Genomic DNA, 11,953 nt, shown 5'->3' on the forward strand with positions numbered 1-11,953 from the left:
AAAATATATATCATTTATTTTTGAGACAGAATTCTTTGGGACTTGCAGTGTTTCAGGTTGTTTCCAGACATATTTCAAAATAAAAATGAAGGAGGTTCCTACATTCTCAGCAGGCTTTCAGAGAGAGAGAGAGAGGGAGGGAGGGAGGGAGGGAGGGAGGGAGGGAGGGAGGGAGGGAGGGATACAATGGATGGATGGATGGATGGATGGATACAATAGATAGATGGATGGATGGATACAATAGATAGATGGATGGATACAATAGATAGATAGATGGATGAATGGATGGATGGATGGATGGATAAGATGGATGGATTCAATAGATAGATGGATGGATGGATGTATACAATAGATAGATGGATGGATGAAAGGATGGATGGATGGATACAATGGATGGATGGATGGATGGATGGATGGATACAATAGATGGATGGATGGATGGATGGATGGATGGATGGATGGATGGATACAATAGATAGATGGATGAAAGGATGGATGGATGGATGGATACAATGGATGGATGGATGGATACAATAGATAGATGGATGGATGGATGGATGGATGGATGGATGGATTCAATAGATAGATGGATGGATGTATACAATAAATAGATAGATGGATGGATGGATGGATAGATGGACGGATGGATACAATGGATGGATGGATGGATACAATAGATGGATGGATACAATAGATAGATAGATGTATGAATGGATGGATGGATGGATGGATGGATAAGATAGATGGATGGATGGATGGATGGATGGATTCAATAGATAGATAGATGGATGTATACAATAGATAGATAGATGGATGGACGGATGGATACAATGGATGGATGGATGGATACAATAGATGGATGGATGGATGGATGGATGGATGGATACAATAGCTGGATGGATGGATGGATGGATCCCAAGTACGGTCTCATTCATTGCATTATAAGAGCACTAACTACTGTTGTGGTCCTCCAGCTGCCTGTGGAGCTGGCAGCAGAGTCGGACAGTGAAGAGGCTGGGGAAGAACATGGGCCAGTCCTGGAGTCTGGGGAAGGCTCAGACGAGGACTCTGCGTCAGAGGCAGGGAGAGGGCCAGGGCCATCTGGGAGTTATGTGCGGACTCCGGAGCCTCCAGAGTCAGACATCAGAGAGGCAGAGGAACAGTGTGAGCCTGTTCCTAGTGCACGCATGCGCAGAGCTGCCAGAAGGCAAGAACAGTTAAAACAAAAGGGACGACTCGGGAGTAAGGCTTGGAGATGATTGGCCCCTCTCATAAGACATAAAAGAGGAGCAAAGGCACATGGGCCTTTGCAGGAAGCAACGTTGTGGATGGTGTCGGTTTGTACTTTGAAGCTCCGTTTTTGACTCTGTGTTTCTGTGTGGCCTTGCCAAAATAATTGCCAATTAGGTCTTCGGCAGCGTGTCAAAGAAGATAAAGGTGGGTGTTTACCAGCCTTATCCGAAGGACTGTGGCAAACTTCTGTTGGACTATTTATAAACTCTTGATGATTCAGCATGAGCTGTGAATGAAAGGAATTCACAGCCATTAAAATAAAAAAAAGGGCAGGGGTGAAATGTAAAATTTGTTACTACCGGTTCTGTGGGTGTGGCTTGGGGGGGAGGTTAATGTGACTGAGTGGGCGTGGCCAACTTTTTTTTTTTAACTTTTAAAACCATTTTTTCTACAACCTCTTCGGCCGAAGTGGTTGTAGAAAAAATGCTTTTAAAAGCCTCTGACGATCCCAGCTGAGCCGTGCGATCATCAGAGGCTTTTTTTTTTTTTGTACTTTTAAAAGCATTTTTTGGCCGAAGAGGTTGTAGAAAAAATACTTTTAAAAATAAAAAAAAAGCCTCTGATGATCGCGCGCGGCTCAGCTGGGCATGTGGTGGGGGGGGCAGGGTTAGGGTTAGGGTTAGGGGTTAGGCAGGGTTTTTTGCTACCGGTTCTCCGAACCATCCGCCGCTATCGCTACCAGATCGAGCGATCTGGTCTGAACCGGGAGCATTTCACCCCTTGTTTTGGGGCTAATTGTGTGCTTTTTACTATATCAGGCAGCCTAGGTCAAAACAACTACTCTTAACTTAACTAAACCAACTGTGTTGTAGTTTTGTGCAGGGAGTCAGTTCGGCCTCTTTCATTTTTAAGCATTCAGCACGGACACACGGAGGTGGGGTTTTCAAAAGATTCGAGTAAGCCACAGGAGTTTCAAAGGTGCTTTTTTAAAAAAGAGAGAGAGAGAGAGAGAGAGAGAGGCAACAACTGGGGGTGGGGGGAGGGTTTACAGATCCAGATGTGGCAGAAGCTGCTTTCAAGCTGCAGTTCCCGAGTTTTTGATTTCAGATCGCAGCACAAAGGGAACCGCAGCCGTGCATTTTGCATTTTGAAAGTGTACGTGCTGAGGCATCCTCTGGAGTGCATCAAGAGGAGGATTCTTGACTTCCCTGGCAGTGTGGTAATACAATTACACACCCTAATGGCATCGCACGGTATGCCTTGACATGAATGTAAATACATCTGGGGCGGCTGTCTCCTGCTTTTTCACCCTTTCTCTTCATAGACATCAGGGTCTCTTTAAGCTCAGGCGCTTTTAAGATGAGGGGATTCAGCTCCCAGAATTGTCCCAAGTGAGGTGGTTGGCAGAGGAATTCTGGGAGTTGAAGTCCACAGGTCGTAAAACGTTCATTAGGAAAAACAAAACAAAACACTGGACTATATAGTAAGAAAAGCCCACAGTATTAGTTTACTGATCAAACTGTATTAGGTTTCGATCTTCCTTTCTTCCTTTCGTCCTTCTTTCCTTCCTTCTTTCCTTCCTTCCTTATTCTTTCCTTCCTTCTCTTAGCAATCCTTCCCTCCTTTCCTCCCTTCCTTCCTCTTCCCCTCTCTTCTACTATCTATCCCACTCTCCTTCCCTTCCTTCTTTTCCTTCCTTCCTTCTCGTATCAATCCTTCCCTCCTTCCCTCTTTCTTCCCTTCCTTATTCCTCCCCTCTCTTCTACTATCTATTCCTCCCTCCTTCCCTTCCTTCTTTTCCTTCCTTCCTTTTCCTATCAATCCTTCCCTCCTTCCCTCTCCTTTCTGCCCTTCCTTACTCCACCCCTCTCTTCTGCTATCTATTCCTACCTCCTTCCCTTCCTTCCTTCCTTCCTTCCTTCCTTCCTTCCTTCCTTCCCTTCCTTCCTTCCTTCCTTCCTTCCTTCCTTCCTTCCTTCCTTCCTTCTATGTCCTTCCTTCCCTCCCTCCCTCTCATTTGTTCTCTTCCTCCCTCCCTCCTTCTCTTCTATTATCTATCCCACCCTCCCTCTCTCCTTCCTTCCTATTCCTTCCTTCTATTCCTTCCTTCCCTGACTCCTTCATTTCCTTCCTTCCTTCCCTCCCTCCCCCTGCTCTCCTACATTCCTTCCTTCCTCCCACCATCTCCTCTTTCCTCCCTCCCTCCCTCATTACTGTCTTTCCTTCCTCCCTTTCATCCATCCTTCTATCAATCCATTGTTCCTTCCTTCCCTCACTCCCTCATTTCCTTCCTCCCTCCCTCTCCTTTCCTTTTTTCTCTTCTTCCCTCCCTCCCTCTCTCTTTCCTTCCTTTCTTTCCTTCCTTCCTCACTCCCTCTCCTTTCCTTCCTTTCTTTTTCCTCCTGCCTGCTGCCCTTCACACTAATAAGGCAACGGACAGATCCGGAGAGTCTGCCCCGGGAGCCTTGGCTTCTGTCCCCTCCAGCCATTTTCCAAGCGAATTCCCCTCCAGTCTCTTTTTGGCCTCTCTGCCTTCCCTCCCTCCCTCCCTCCCTCCCTTCCCTTTCAGTGTCACAAAACGGCTTCTCCCTGGAAGGCGGCTTGATGGTGGAGCAGCCGCCCCGCTTCCCTTCCATGGGCCCAGAGCGCCTCGAATAGGCCCAGATGCCTCCTGGGACTCGGGTGGCTGGGACAGCTGCAGCCAGGGTCTCAGCCCCAGACAGCAAGCCCTGGCAGAGTCCTCCTCTCACGGCCTCCACACCAACATTAGCATCTAGGCTGAGTGCCTTTGCGCCGAGCCTTGCAGGAAAACCTTGATTAAGCCATGATTACATTCAGCCGGACTTCTCATGGTGGCTTTTGGTAGCAGAGGATGGTTAAAGCAGATGCAGGATACGGCCGGTGCTGGATTGAGGCCAAATGCCAAAGAAGCAGCAGCTCAGGGCCTCGCAATCAATTGCAGGGCCTCTCCAAAATCCAGAATTATCTCCCCCCCCCCAATTTTGCAATACAATGTCCTAAACATTGCGGAAAAGCTCTGGAAATTCCACTTTCAATCGCAGTTGGATGAAGCTGGGAATGCTAGGCCTCTGCGCAAATCCTTGCCATGCTTTCTGGGAGAACGGGCAGAAGAATTTGACATGAAATTATTCCAAATGTTTGGCTTTTTTCTGATTTTTTTTTGGGCAGGATTTATTCCGTTGCTTGAAGAAGAAATTGAAATTAGGACCATCTTACCTATATTCTTCCACTATGTATTTGAGGGAAAAAAGGAAAAGTGAAACATTTTTGAAACTATAGGGGTTGAATGGGTGAGGATAAATGAATATAGGTAGTCCTTGACTTACAACCATTGGTTTATAATGGCCGTTCAAAATTACAACGGCCCTCAAAAAAACGTAACTTATGATGGTTTTTCACACTTAACGACCGTTGCGGCATCCCTGTGATCAAAATTCAAACGCTTGGGACACTGGTTCCTATTTATGACAGTTGCAATGTCCCAGGGTTATGTGATCCCATTTTGCGATCTTCTGGCAAAGCCGAAATTCGGGGGGGGGGGGGGGGGGAGGAAGCCATGTTCACTTAACAACCGTCTTATTCATTGAACAAGGGCAGTGATTCCCTTAACGACTGTGACACGGAAGGTCGTAAAATGGGACAAAAGTCACTTCACCAATGTCTTGCTTAGCAACAGAAATGAATTGTGATTGTAAGTCGAGGACTTATCTGTACAAAGGGGGAAGTGTGTTTCCCAGGTATCTGATAGCTGTCAAAAGGAGATTTCCTGACCCCACAATTATCCTTACTATTGGATAGTAAGGATCAGAAGTTGTGGGAACTTCATCACTGGAGGCTTTCAAGAAGAGATTGGACTGCCATTTGTCAGAAATGGTCTAGGACGGTGATGGCGAACCTCTTTGCCGTCGCGTGCCAAAAGTGGGGGGAGCGCGGGGAGGTTGCCCATGTGTGTGCCCACACCCATAATTCAATGCGCCTTGCCCCTGTGCATGTGCGCACGCGCGCCCCTCCCACTTTTAGCACATGATGGCACGATGGGCCTGGTAGGCCCATTTTTCACCCTCCCCAGACTCCAGAGGTTTTCTAGGAGCCTGGGGAGGGCTAAAATGGCCTTCCCCACTCCCCTCGAGGCCCTCCGGAGACCGACTTCCAGTGGGACCGAAAGGCCCCAAAATCAGCTGGGCAGCACACACATACGTGCTGGAACTGAGCTACGGCAATGCTCGCGTGCCCACTGGTATGGCTCCGTGTGCCACCTGTGGCACCCGTGCCATAGGTTCACCATCACGGGTACAGGGTCTCCTGCTTGGGCAGGGGGTTGGACTAGATGACCTACAGGGTCCCTTCCAATTCTGTTAACTTGTAAGAGCTGTATCAGAAAACACCACAAGAACATTACAATCCTTCCAGCATCGTTTAGATTTTGCTATGGCAGCTTCAGCATTTAAGCCAATTTAGCATAGCGGCGTTTTGTTCTTTTTTAAAAAATATTTTTAAAAAACATGCTTTTCAGGTTACATCCGCTTCAAGTAACAAAGATGATTCTTGCTTATCTCTTTGTTTTAAAAAATGCATTTTAGAAGAGAAAAGACTTTTGTCTTAAAAGCTGTGAGTGGGAAGAGAGTAGGACCTGGGAAGTGACGAATGAATTGCTGAAAGGTGGGTGGAGTATGAAATAATTACGCGTTGAAGAAAACATTACAGCAGGTTTTTAAACAGAAGCATTAAAGCAGATTCTCAAACAAAGTGGTCTTTGGGTTGAATATTATCTTTTCGGATAATCCTGAAAGTAAAGAGCAAGTCTTTATGAAGAGAGACATGAGTGGGAAAATTAAATTCTATTATTCCATTCCATGTCTTCCTGTTCTGTAGTGCTCCATTCCACTATCCTATTCCCTTCCCTTCCTTTCCTGTTCTGTTCCGTTCCATTATTTCCTTTCCTTTCCTTTCCTTTCCTTTCCTTTCCTTTCCTTTCCTTTCCTTTCCTTTCCTTTCCTTTCCTTTCCTTTCCTTTCCTTTCCTTTGTCCATTCTATATTCCTTTCCTTTTTCCTTTCCTTCCTTCATTCTATATTTCTTTCCTTCCCTTTGTCCATTCTATATTCCTTTCCTTTTTCCTTTCCTTCATCCATTCTATATTCCTTCCCTTCCCTTCCCTTCCCTTCCCTTCATCCATTCTATATTCCTTTCCTTTTTCCTTTCCTTCATCCATTCTATATTCCTTCCCTTCCCTTCCCTTCATCCATTCTATATTCCTTTCCTTTTTCCTTTCCTTCATCCATTCTATATTCCTTCCCTTCCCTTCCCTTCCCTTCATCCATTCTATATTCCTTTCCTTTTTCCTTCCCTTCATCCATTCTATATTCCTTCCCTTCCCTTCCCTTCATCCATTCTATATTCCTTTCCTTTTTCCTTTCCTTCATCCATTCTTATTCCTTCCCTTCCCTTCCCTTCCCTTCATCCATTCTATATTCCTTCCCTTCCCTTCCCTTCCTCCATTCTATATTCCTTTCCTTTTTCCTTTCCTTCATCCATTCTATATTCCTTCCCTTCCCTTTGTCCATTCTATATTCCTTTCCTTTTTCCTTTCCTTCATCCATTCTTATTCCTTCCCTTCCCTTCCCTTCCCTTCCCTTCCCTTCCCTTCCCTTCCCTTCCCTTCCCTTCCCTTCCCTTCCCTTCCCTTCCCTTCCCTTCCCTTCATCCATTCTATATTCCTTCCCCTTCCCTTCCCTTCCCTTCCCTTCATCCCATTCTATTTTCCTTCCCTTCCCTTCCCTTCCCTTCCCTTCCCTTCCCTTCCCTTCCCTTCCCTTCCCTTCCCTTCCCTTTGTCCATTCTATATTCCTTTCCTTTTTCCTTTCCTTCATCCATTCTATATTCCTTCCCATCCATTCTATATTCCTTTCCCTTTCCCTTTCCCTTTCCCTTTCCCTTTCCCTTTCCCTTTCCCTTTCCCTTTCCCTTTCCCTTTCCCTTTCCCTTTCCCTTTCCCTTTCCCTTTCCCCTCCTCTCCTCTCCTCTCCTCTCCTCTCCTTCCATTCCTGTTCTGTTCTGTTCCATTATTCCATTCCATTCCATTCTCTCTCCAGTTTGGTCCTGTTCTGTTCCTTTCGGTTACTCTATTCAAGTCCATTCCATTCTGTTCTGTTCTATTTGGGTTGATCCCCAGACATTTCAGGTTGAGGGACCATCAGTACCGGTCTAAAAGTGATGGTACCTAAATTATACATCTCACACGATGCAGGAAGAATCTTCAACGTGTAGTATTCTAAATGTGGTCTTAAACTATCGCTTTATAAAGCTTTAGTATGGCCACACTTAGAATACTGCATCTAATTTTGGTCACCCTATTATAAAAAGGACGTTGAGACTCTGGGAAGACTGCAGAGAAGAGCAACAAAGATGATTAGAGGACTGGAGGCTAAAAGATATGAAGGATGATTGAAGGAACTGGATATGTCTAGTTAATGAAAAGAAGGACTAGGGGGTGACATGATAGCAGCCTTCCAATATTTGAGGGGGCTGCCACAAAGAAAAGGGAGTCCACCTATTCTCCAAAGAGCCTGTAGTACAGTGGACTAATGCACTGTTATTAACATCTGCTGCTTGCAATTACTGCAAGTTCAAATCTCACCAGGCTCAAGGTTGACTCAGCCTTCCATCCTTTCTAAGGTAGGTTAAATGAGGACCCAGTTTGTGGGGGCAATAAGCTGACTTTGTATAAATATACAAAAGTATGAAGGCTATTGCTTAACGCACTGTAAGCCGCCCTGAGTCTCCGGAGAAGGGCGGCATATAAATCAAATTAAAAAAAAAATTAAAATTAAAATTAAAAAAAAAAAATTCCTCTCTGCTTTCTCTCTGCTTTTTTTGACACCACTGCCTCCTGAGCCTATGCGGCAGAGGGACAGTTACGCAAAGTTGTTGATTCCAGAAGACACGCGAGGTTCTCGGGTAGAAGAAGGGAAAATTCACTGATGCAATAAGTCCGTAATAAAAGCCCAGGCGCGTTTCAGCCTTCTTGCAAGGACATGGTGCTTAGGAGCCTGGATAGCTCTGCCGACTAAAAGCACTGTAATTTAACACCAGCTGTCTGCAATTAAATTAAGTTCAAATCTCGCCAGGCTCAAGGTTGACTCAGCCTTCCATCCTTTCTAAGGTAGGTAAATTGAGGACCCAGTTTGTGGGGGCAATAAGCTGACTTTGTATAAAATATACAAAAGTATGAAGGCTATTGCTTTAACGCACTGTAAGCCGCCCTGAGTCTCCGGAGAAGAGCGGCATATAAATCAAATTAAAAATAAAAATTAAAAAAATACCACCATGGCGGTTGCTTTAAAGGTATCGCTGATCGACAAGAGATTGGAGTGGCACATCCTTAGATGATCTCAGGGTCACCCAAAGAAGAGAAAATGCCCCGTCTGTTGTCAAGTAGATTGCACGCATCTCACACACCTCAGAAAAGGCTTCAATCACACAGTTGCACTCTCCAATTTGAAGTCACCTACTGTCACCGCGGACGCCTCTGATCCCCACACAGCTCTTAAAAAAGAGAGAACAAATGGTAACCAGAAAAAAATGTTGCCTCACGGAGCATCCGTTTCTTGCTTCGCGCCCAGATCGAGAATATTGAACGAGGACATTAAACGGTGATACGGGAAAACATCCCAGCCTTCCGTTGTCGCCCACAATTTTGCCAAAATGCCTGCAATTCAGAGAAAGCTTTGAAATCACTAGAATTGCCTAGTTGTTGCAATGATTATATCTTTCAGGAGCTTTTATTTATTGAACAAATAAATAATCTCATGCCATTTGCACAATAAATTATAAAAAACAATACAGCGATGATAGGCAAGATAAAACTGGAATCAAATATAATTATCTAGTTTGGTAATTAAACCTCAGCAAGCAAACCTCCTTCTCCTTCTTCTCCTCCTCCTCCTCCCTTCCCCCCCTCCTCCTCCTCCTCCTCCTCCATCTCCATCATCTCCTCTTCCTCCTCCATCTCTTTTTCCTCTTGCTCTTCCTTCTCCTCCTCCTCCTCCTCCTCCATCATTTTGTCTATCTCCTTTTACTCTTCTTCCTCCTCATCCTCTATCATCTCCTCCTCCTCCTCCTCCTCCTCCTCCTCCTCCTCCAATAAACTTCACATCCTAATTTCCTTGGAACCTGCAGTAGAGCTCACAAATTCACTCTGCAGGTTGTCACCACATGGAGTGTTTGTGTGTGTGTATATGTTACTTTGTGTGTCCACATCAGAGGTGAAATCCAGCTGGTTCTGACAAGTTCTGGAGAACCGGTAGTGGAAATTTTGAGTAGTTCAGAGAACCGGTAGTGGAAATTTTGAGTAGTTTGGCGAACCGGCAAATACCACCTCTGGCTGATCCCAGAGTGGGGTGGAAATGGAGATTTTGCAATATCCTTCTCCCAGAAGTGGGGAGGGAATGGGGATTTTGCAGTATCCTTTCCCTGGAGTGGGGTGGGAATAGAGATTTTGCAGTATCCTTCCCCTGCCACGCCCACCAAGCCACGCCCACAGAACTGGTAGTAAAAAAATTTGGATTTCATCACTGGTCCCCATTATTATTATTTTTTAAAAAGGGAGATGGTTTAAAAGCGGCAGGTGGGTTTCACATTTTTTTACTACTGGTTTGCTGCGTGCGAACACATGCCTGCCTTCTGCACATGTGCTTTGCTCACACGTGTGCCTTCCCGACTCAAAAACGTGGCTAAATAGGACGGCATACAGCCGGGGCTGGTGGGCGGGGCGGGCCCATCCACGATTTCTGCTACCGGTTTACCCAAACCGGCTAAATACCACTTCTGGTCATAAGTCACTTTTTTTCAGTGCCGTTGTAACTTCACGAAATGAACTGTTGTAAGTCGAGGATTATATGTATCACCTGGAAAAGCCGGGAGATATTCAGAGATGTACCTGCCTTGAAAATACAGGTAGTCCTCAAGTTACAACAGTTCACTTAGTGACCATTCGATGTTACGTCACTGAAAAAAAGTGACTTACGGCCGTTTTTCACACTTAAGACCGTTGCAGCATCCCTGGCTGAATACCACCTCTGTTTAAAAGCCAGCCCCCCTGGAGATGGCCCTGGTTAGTGACTTTGTAGGCGTAAACAAAATTAACCCTAACAATTTGTGATTTGTTTAATATTTCTCAGGATCTCGTGTGTGTGTGTGTGTTTCATGAAATGGGCTTTAAGGACAATTACACCTTCACTAAATATCAACCCTCTGCAGAAGTTGTCCCTCACGATGGATTGAATTCTCTCTTAAGACAGAGCCAAATTAGAGTCTAATTATATTTGCCTTTGAAAAACCCGCTTGGAAAATTAAACACTTGTTTTAACACTTGTGTTAAAGCACTCAGAGATGTCCTCTCGGTCTATGGAAGAATTTCTCAATCTCATTAAATGGATGCAACTTTCAGAATTCCTCAGTCAGCTTATTGGACTTCAATTCCCAGAATTCTCAGGCTGTAGGGTTTGAAATCTGCCCATTTTAAAACTGCTGAATTTGGGGAAACTGTGGTCTGGCGAGTCCATTTGTAATCTAGGTATCATTTTCTTGTTCAGACAGATGTTTGCTTATTCAGCAACAGGACAGTTTCTTTGAAGAATACTTTGTCTCCATACATTGATTATTCCTCCATTGTAAATGTACTGAATTTCCCGCCACACACAGAGCATTGAAAGTAACCTAAAACTTTTAAATGAATAATGTTTTGCAAAGAAGCATTTTAAAGTATTTAGCTTTATTAATGGCAGCGGGAACAGAAAAGTAGGGTGTGGGGCACTGACGGTATATAGGTTGTAAAGTGGTTCCTCGACTTACGACCATAACTGAGCCCAATATTTCCGTGGCTAAGCAAGACCGTTGTTAAACGAGGTTTGCCCCGTTTTATGACCATTCTTGCCACAGTGGTTAAGTGAATCACAGCGATGTTTAAGTTAATAACACGGTTAAGTGAATCTGGCTTCCCTGTAGACTTTGCTTGTCAGAACGCTGCAAAATTTGAGACTTTGCAACCGTGGAGTGGGGTAGGGTAGAATAGAATAGAATAGAATAGAATAGAATAGAATAGAATAGAATAGAATAGAATAGAATAGAATAGAATAGAATAAGGAATAGAGTAGAGTAGAGTAGAGTAGAATAGAATAGAATAGAATAGAATAGAATAGAATAGAATAGAATAGAATAGAATAGAATAGAATAAGGAATAGAGTAGAGTAGAGTAGAGTAGAATAGAATAGAATAGAATAGAATAGAATAGAATAGAATAGAATAAGGAATAGAGTAGAGTAGAGTAGAGTAGAGTAGAATAGAATAGAATAGAATAGAATAGAATAGAATAGAATAGAATAGAATAGAATAGAATAGAATAGAATAGAATAGAATAGAATTCTTTATTGGCCAAGCGTGATTGGACACACAAGGAATTTGTCTTCGATGCATTACCTCTCAGTGTACATAAAAGATATAAGTGATAAATCATGATCATAATCATCATAAATCAGTGGTGGAATTCAAATTTTTTTACTACCATGGCATGGTTTACTACTACTGTTGGGGTGGTGTGGCTTGGTGGGTGTGGCAGGGGAAGGATACTTCAAAATCCCCATTCCCTCCCCACTCCAGGGGAAGGAAACTACAAAATCCCCATTCCCTCCCCACTCCAGGGG

Source organism: Pituophis catenifer, unplaced genomic scaffold (assembly GCF_029215685.1).
Source record: "Pituophis catenifer annectens isolate HBS135680 unplaced genomic scaffold, rPitCat1.0.hap2 SCAF_4, whole genome shotgun sequence".
Lineage (NCBI taxonomy): Eukaryota > Metazoa > Chordata > Lepidosauria > Squamata > Colubridae > Pituophis > Pituophis catenifer.